Source organism: Rhipicephalus sanguineus, chromosome 3 (genome assembly GCF_013339695.2).
Source record: "Rhipicephalus sanguineus isolate Rsan-2018 chromosome 3, BIME_Rsan_1.4, whole genome shotgun sequence".
Taxonomy (NCBI): Eukaryota; Metazoa; Arthropoda; class Arachnida; order Ixodida; family Ixodidae; genus Rhipicephalus; species Rhipicephalus sanguineus.
In genome coordinates this window covers 193,775,190-193,783,059 of record NC_051178.1, presented here as the reverse complement: position 1 = coordinate 193,783,059, position 7,870 = coordinate 193,775,190, and positions in this window count along the sequence as shown.

Here is a 7,870-nt window from a genome sequence, read left to right as displayed (position 1 = left end):
TCGTAGTCAGACATGGCGCTTTCTGTGAATGCGGGCCCTGCATGATTCACAGAGATCAGGGGCCGAATTCACGAAGCTGATCTTAAGATATCTTTTGTCCTTGGCAGGCCGCCTTCACTAGTAATACGTCTAGCATCTCGATTGGCTGGCACTTACGAACACCGCCCGGCTTCGCCAATTATATGTTTAGCAGCAGGATTGGCTGAAATATTCTCTTACGACCATTTTTAGCGTAAGACATTTTTTTTTGTGTGTGAATATGGATCAAGCTTTTTACGAAGAGTTTTTTCCTGAATACTTAGGGTCCAGTTATAGAAAGAAAGAATACTCGGCTAATTCGACTCCTGCTCATTACCACCATATTATGCATCGTCAACTGCTCCTCTGCATGCTTTCGTCGAACGCGCGAGCTTTCTGTCAAGCTTTCAGGAATTTCTGAGCTCACTGTGTCTGTCCAAACTGTCGCAATTAAGGTCACTAATCCCCGTCACCTGCACCAGAAGTTTGCTGTGCAGGTACTATATCGTTAAAGTCCTTACTACGAAGGGGGTGGATTTCGTTCAAGCAGTTCCGACTCAAAAAAAAACAATTTAAGCGCCAGGTTATTGTATAAGCCTCATATCACCCAAGTCTATATAAAAGAGAATGCGCATCAGGAATCAGCCATTAAATGAATCAAGAATTTTACACTGTCATTGACGATTTGTTTATTCGCGTACGTGTTTTTCCGCATTGTGCTTATTCAAATCAAACTCAGTCTACACACTCGTTCCTGTTGGTCTCTTCTGGAACCGTATTTCGTAACGACCCATTTGTTTATCGCAATGAATCACTAGCCTGCCAGAACGTATTACTGAAGACCCATTTTGATTCCCGGGTTTTCGTCCTTCGTATTGGTACGCTTGCCGGCATGTACCACCTCTGCAGCGCGACGAATTCATGATCAGAATGAAAATGTAGTACATCGTTTACAAAACACTCCCCTGGTTTATGCGTGCGTCTGGTGTTGCGCTGCTAAAGGTAAAACTGATGCGATAGGCCGAATCGCCGATTCTCTCTGCGCACAAAAATGCAGCGTTCGGAGTTTTCAGCATAGTTGAGCGTAAATTTCAGTGGAAAACTTGTTTCAGTGAAAACTTTCAGTGGAAAATTGTACAGAATGACGAGCGCTAATTGCAATACCGAAAGCGCTGAAATACGGTTGACAATCCTCACGCGCACTCAAAGAAAGTGTTTATAGAGGTTAGCAGTGTCGTAATACGTAACACTGTAACAGCGCGAATAATGTCGAGTACAAGAGGTCCTTTAGAGGTCCCAGCAGCAAAACCACCTTCGCGAATATCACGCCTATACGCACCGACGTCTTTGCCCTTGCTCTTACGAACTGTTCTGGCTAATGCCGCTTTTCTGAGCACGAGAAAGAAGGTGATTTGAGCATAAACAGAGCGAAAGCTCAGGACATACCGAAGAAGCATACAATGGCGCGTGTCCTCCTTCATGCGCCCCTCTATTAGCGCCGTTTCTGCACAAGTAATGAATTATTGGAATCAACCCAAACGCTTTTGAAAATGTTACTTCTACCTGTGTCACGCTCCACATCCCATACACCTTTCAAAAATCTTTTGTGCTACGAAAGAAATTTCCACAATTACCATGCGTTATATCGACGAACAGCGACTAGTAAGAATAAACTTTATGCATTGATGTTTCCTCGGTGTATACCTGTCCTGCAGGGCGTAGCACGGGAGTGGGGTTCAAACCCCCCCCCCCCCCGAAATTTTTCAGTTTTGCTTGCGTATATATACACGGGCACATACAAACGCACGCACGAACATACATAAAGTATGGTTGAACCCCCCCCCCCCCCCCCTCCGAAAAAAATTTCTGGCTACGCCCTGCTGTCCTGTACACACAAAAGGGATTGTAATCAAGGGCAATGTAATCGGCATAAACCAGGAGGTTCACTTGTAACGTGGCATACCAGCGGCGGACAAAAACCCCGGCGATGCAGGGAAGGAAAGATGTGCGAAAGGCCGACGAAGGTCGACCAACTACACTCCCAACTTATATATGTTTAATTCATCGCACTGTGTTGGCCATCATACAGGATTTGTTTTGCAGCAGCGTCAAACGTTCCTCCACGTCCGAGCGTTGGGTTTGGCATTTGTTGCAGGCAGGTCAGCTCTACTTATTCTTTCTTTCTTTCTTCTTTCTTTCTTTCTTTCTTCTTTCTTTCTTTCTTTCTTCTTCTTCTTTCTTTCTTTCTTTCTTTCTTTTCTTTCTTTCTTTCTTTCTTTCTTTCTTCTGCGGCGATGCTGTCCTCTAGCGCGCTTCATTGTTTGATACCCCTTGCAGGTAACGCATATTGAGGCAATACGCTGTATCGTCGTCTATATTCGCATACATACACACTCTTAGCCATGTCTCCCCGTCTTCTCGTCGTTGTTTAGCTCTCTCAGGAACGAATAAGGTGCGAGAATCACGGCTACAAAACCTCGTGCAAGAATAGCGGGCTGACAGCTTTACCATACAAAATCGATGACGCGGTCGAATGCCCTTCGATAACTCTCTTTTGTAATAGTAACCTTCAGTGGCGTTATATTAATTATAGGATAACAATGAACTAACCTTACGCTGCAATCACAGCATATACGGGCTGCAACGGGTTTCTTGAAGCCCTCTTTCGCCGCTGCGGCTCGGTATCACATCCGCAAAGCGCACTGTCTGTGTCCAGCCAACCGCGCTCATAAACCACGACCGTCCACTCGGAATGAAAATAGCATATACAGTATGCGCAAAAAAGATAGCGAGGAACCCGCTGCAGTGTCTCAGTGGATATACGGGATTCGGCTGTTGAGCGCGAGGTCGACGGTTCAATCCCCATCAATGGTGGCTGCGTCTGAAGAGGGCGAAATTCAAGACCGTCTAGCGCCCTTTCGGTGCACTTCAAATTATCATGCAGAATCAATATTAATCTGGACCTCTCTACTGCATACGTCATCTCTCAAAGAGTGTAATATTGCTCTAAGCTAGCTTACCCTTTTCTTGCTTTGCGTCATTAAGCTCTATCATTTAACCAAGTCCGCAAGAACTTTAAGGAGCCACAGGAGAGCAAGCAGCACGCTTAGTGGTGCTGCGAAGGTTGGCAGTGCACATGCATGCACTGCCTCGGTTGTCTTGAACAGCTTTGGGCAAGCAGCTCCGACATTCCGCCAGCTAGAATGGAATAACGACACGCCGTGTGCCTCCGTTGGCCCGTCACTATGGCACTGGTCCATTTTTACTGCATTTATGATATTGTTCGATTTGCAATGCCACGGTAGCAGGCTCGTGTGGCGCGGTGTACCGCTGTGACTAAAGGCCTTGTGCGGTTTCCCTAAATTCAGCAACCGCTCTGGCGGGCCAACTTTTGGCTTGTCGTCGGCGTCATCACTTACGGCAACACAAGTACAAGTTGGAGCCATGCAAGCGCACCTGTCATACGCTGTACACTGAGCGTACCAGGAGTGCCATTCTGGACATTGTCAAATTTCTTGAGACACTCGTACGTTCGATGTTGTCAGGTATCTGCGACTTAGAGCGATGCTGCGGTTGTCTCAGACGACGCCATGCCGAATTTGACAAGATGGCGGAAATTGACAGCAAAATAAGAACTCGAGAACCCCTCGTCCCCTCGTCCCCCTTTTCTTCTTCTTTTTTTTTTTTCGTTAGTTATTACAAGCGAGGTTGCTACTGTTCGAGTCCAAGCATACATTTTGCAACTCCAAGATCCAGAAAAGTGAAGATTCAGCGTGTTTTTCGGTGCGTGTCCCCGGGAAAGTTGTATACTTGGACAGCCGTCAGAAACTGAAGGCGTGAGCGCTGAGAAACCGCGCGTCTCCAGCTATGGATGCTGTCCAAGATAGCGCCGAGCGGCGCGCACCCGCAGTGAGTCGCACAGCATTGGCACCTCTTAATAAGTGATCCTATGCTAACGGATACATATTCTCGTTGCTTTTCCTTCCAGCGGTGTGCATGCCGCATCCTCGCAACGACGCGCGCCCTTCGCCAACAGGTATCCGCGCAACGCGTTGTTATAAAAGCGACGCGCGGCTCCTCCTCTCCGGTCGTGACGCGAGCGTCACGTCAGGACCGCGTTGTTCCAATGGTGGCCACTGGCCAGGCACCAAAACTTGCGCAACCGGTAGCGACGCACATGCCGGAGACGACGCGGTGCCGACGGCCCGGTGTTGATGTGCGGACGTTGGACGTGTCAGTAAGTCAACCGAGAGCCCCGGCAGTGTTCCGCTGACAGCACTCCGCTTCAGCACACGAAACGGTAAGCTTGGTTGGGCACGCACCGGAGCCGTGCATGATGACAAAACTTGACGTCGCAGCTTGTCCGTAACATCAGGGGGCCGGTGGAGGAGGGGAGGGGTCATTTGGTACAAGTATATATAGTTCAACAAGTCATCGGATGAAGTGTTCCGCAGTGTCCGCTTTCTTTCCACGCGTAATGTTGTGGCCTTGTCTTGAAAGTGAAATTTGGCATATGGAGATTACTTCTAAAAATGAAAGCCAGTTTAGTAGAGAGATGTCAGGACTTCATCTTGTTGGTACGTTTTCGTGGCGAAAAATAGCGCGGACTACCGTAGGAGATAAAAACAAAACTAGTCCCGTCTTATTATTATTATTTGCTGCCTTGTCCGCGCTGTTTCGCCATAAAGCCTATTCACAGAATATAGTGTTATGAATGAAAAAAATTAGTGACGCGTTATTTATGATACCTTAACCAGAAAATAAGACAACTCAAATACCAAGATAAACGCCAGAAAGAAAAGGAAAAAGAAAAGAAGCCTATGACACAGGGCATATAGACGCCACTGCAAAGATTAATGCACATTTTTAATAACAGTTATCATTTAGAGAGAAGAAAAAGATGTACCATATACAGGTGCCCTGTGGTATCAGTAAAGACCATTTTCGTGCAGGAGTTGCCCTCACTCTCTCTTAACGTACAACAATGTGACTAATACAGAAGTAAATGCTTCGCAACAGCTCATCCGCGAAGCTTTTACTTCGTGCATTCGTAACATAGTAAAGATGCCAGCAAACCAACATAAAGGACAGCAGGCAAAAAAAAAAGAAATACGCTTGCGGGTTTCCTTGACAACTGAGGACGAACGCTATGCATGCCTGCGTGCACGGAGAAGAGAGTCACGTGGGAGACACCTGTTGGCGTCACGCGTGGAAGAGCTCAAAAGTTCCGTGCGTCCTGTTTGCTTTCTCTTCATTCACGTCTCGGCGAAATCGAGCGCTGCTGACTTCGCAGACGCTAGCGAACCAAGCTCCTCTTCCTTCTTCCCCTGCGACTGCGCAACAAACGACCTTCTCTTGTTTACGCAGTCGTTTCCGCTCGGACTTCGCGCGCGCGGTATGATTGAGGAAGCGGCGCGGCCGCAAGTGCGTGGAATGCGTGCACGTACGTACTACGTGCCTTCGCTATACGTCTCTCGTTCTTTTCTTTCTACTTAACCTTCTATTCATGTCATCTGCACTGCTGCAGAAATCGAAGCAGTTTCCTCTGGGGGCTAATGCTTTAGGTGGTGCTTCTTTGGTATTCGTGTATCTGTAGAGTATAGGCGTTAGTTCACGTTTACATGGCGGCGAATGTAGCGCGCATATTCCCGAATGCAAGCAGGGTCACGTGATATGCGAACGTACGAGCAGGAATCTTGCTTATTCAAATACGCAGCGCTAGGCCAAGGCTGCTGAAGTCTACCCTTCCCCGCTATGCATGTAAGCAGGAAAAGTAAGTGTACACGAGGGGCTCAATTTTGGCTAGTTAAAACAACATGATGCCGACAGGCGACGAAGCGCTGGAAAAATGATTTGTCGTTTTGAAAAAACAATGCCGAAATAATTGAAGAGCGAGGGGAAAATCTGTGTGGCGTCCACACATCTGCATGGACTGCGGACAAACTTAAAGTCGGATCGGGAGGAAATTTTGCATGTATACGGATCTACATAGAGGAACTTTAAAGAATGGCCTTGAATGGGAGTCAAGAGTGCGTACGTCATGCAGATAAAACCACCATAATATATAAAATAGTTCTGTAACAGAACAACATAACAAACGGGAGTGTTACTTCGATGGAATAGTGCGCGTACTTCATTGTGTTTACTGAACTTTTATGGCTGCAAGGGTGCTGGAAAATTGCAGTAGACGCAAGAAATTCATCATGTCGCGCTATAGTTGAATAATGCTGCAGAAGTGATGGAGATATTGAAGCAATAACTGTTTAAAAACTGTGGGTCAGATAGCAATGAAACCATGCGAGTACGGAGAACTGCACATCGAACAGAGAGGACAATCCTAGGGCTCACAATGGCATAAAATTAATTTGCAGGCTATCACTAGAAACAAGGGGACGCAGATTTCGCACCGATACTTCACACATCTATATTTTAATCTTCCTATACGAGCCGAGACAAGCACATATACTATGGTTCAAAATCGAATATGCATGCTTATTGAGAGCGAGGTGGCGGTGGAGGAGAGGACAGCGTGATCAGCGCGGGTCGCGAGATCTTTGTAGTGGGAGGAGCAATAAACTTATTTCGAATCAGCGGAAAAAGTGCAGGGGGGCGGAGGGGGGAGGGGACTAGCCCCTTTCCGCCTTCCTTTCCCCCGCCTAACGCGGGCCAGTAACCCTTGGGTTACTATAGCTGTCAGCCACACGTGTCAGCACATGTATGGCTGACAACTCAGACTCTTGAGCTGTCAGCCATACATGCTGAGAATATATGCGCAGGAGTCTCAAAGATTGATCTTTTTTTGGAGCATTCACTATACACCAGCAAACAGAAGAACGTGCAAGCGTACCGTCGATATCGTTAACTGAAAAAGAAATATCGCACCTCTGTCAGGCCTCGCGTTATGCTCATGCGTATAATAGCGCCTGTTCTAGCCTCTGTGTTTTCTGCTCCATGTGTGTGATACAATTATGTAGACGTTTTCTTCAATTATATTCCTGCTTCTGGCCGCGTCTTCGGCGAGCCGGACGGCCAATAGTTGTTCTTAGGGAGCCGGGCTGAACAGCATGCAGTGAGAATAAAAGATATTTCCAGTGGGGTGCAGTGAATGGTCGCAGTAGTATTATACTCTTTCAGTTGGGAAATCGCGACAGTGCAGTTGTTCTTTAACAAATGACTCAGCAATATCTGCATACATATCTGCTAAGGGCAACAAGAGCTGTTTGAATAAACGTAGTTAAGGAGCACAAGTCAAAAAGTGACTGGAGTCTTTTTCTTGGTCGTTTCTCTTTTAATGGCGTACCGGTATTGACGCCACAGCGTCAATGTGGAGGAAACAATCTGCATACAAGCAACGCGAATACATCACCCCGATTCGCTTGCTAACGTGTTTCTCAGACAAGAGGCAGTTTTAGAATAGGGTACGCAGAGATAGCGTCCGTTGTGTAGATACGCTATATTTCGTCACTGAACTGGGTACCCAGAGGACAGCGTATGACGCCTGCGCATTGGCGATATGCTAAGCAAAGCTTTGCGTACCCTATTCTAGAACTGGCTAATCTTTCTTCGTGAAGACCGCGCAACAAGCGCAGCGCAGTTTCGCACTATGAAACGCTTGTACGAAGCTCTGCGAACGCGCAGCGCGCGGTTTGATTCATCGTGTTCTGTATAGTATTGCTCCCGTTTGTCCTCGCTGCGCGGCCGTCTTCGCAACGGCGCACTGACGCGGGGGTGGGCGCGGACCTCACGCGATGCCCCATCGAGCAAATGCGAGGCGACCACTTTCGCGAGTGGCGCCCTCACGTTGTTGCTGTTTTGTGGAAGAACACGAATGATAGGCGGGAAGGTGATGTCA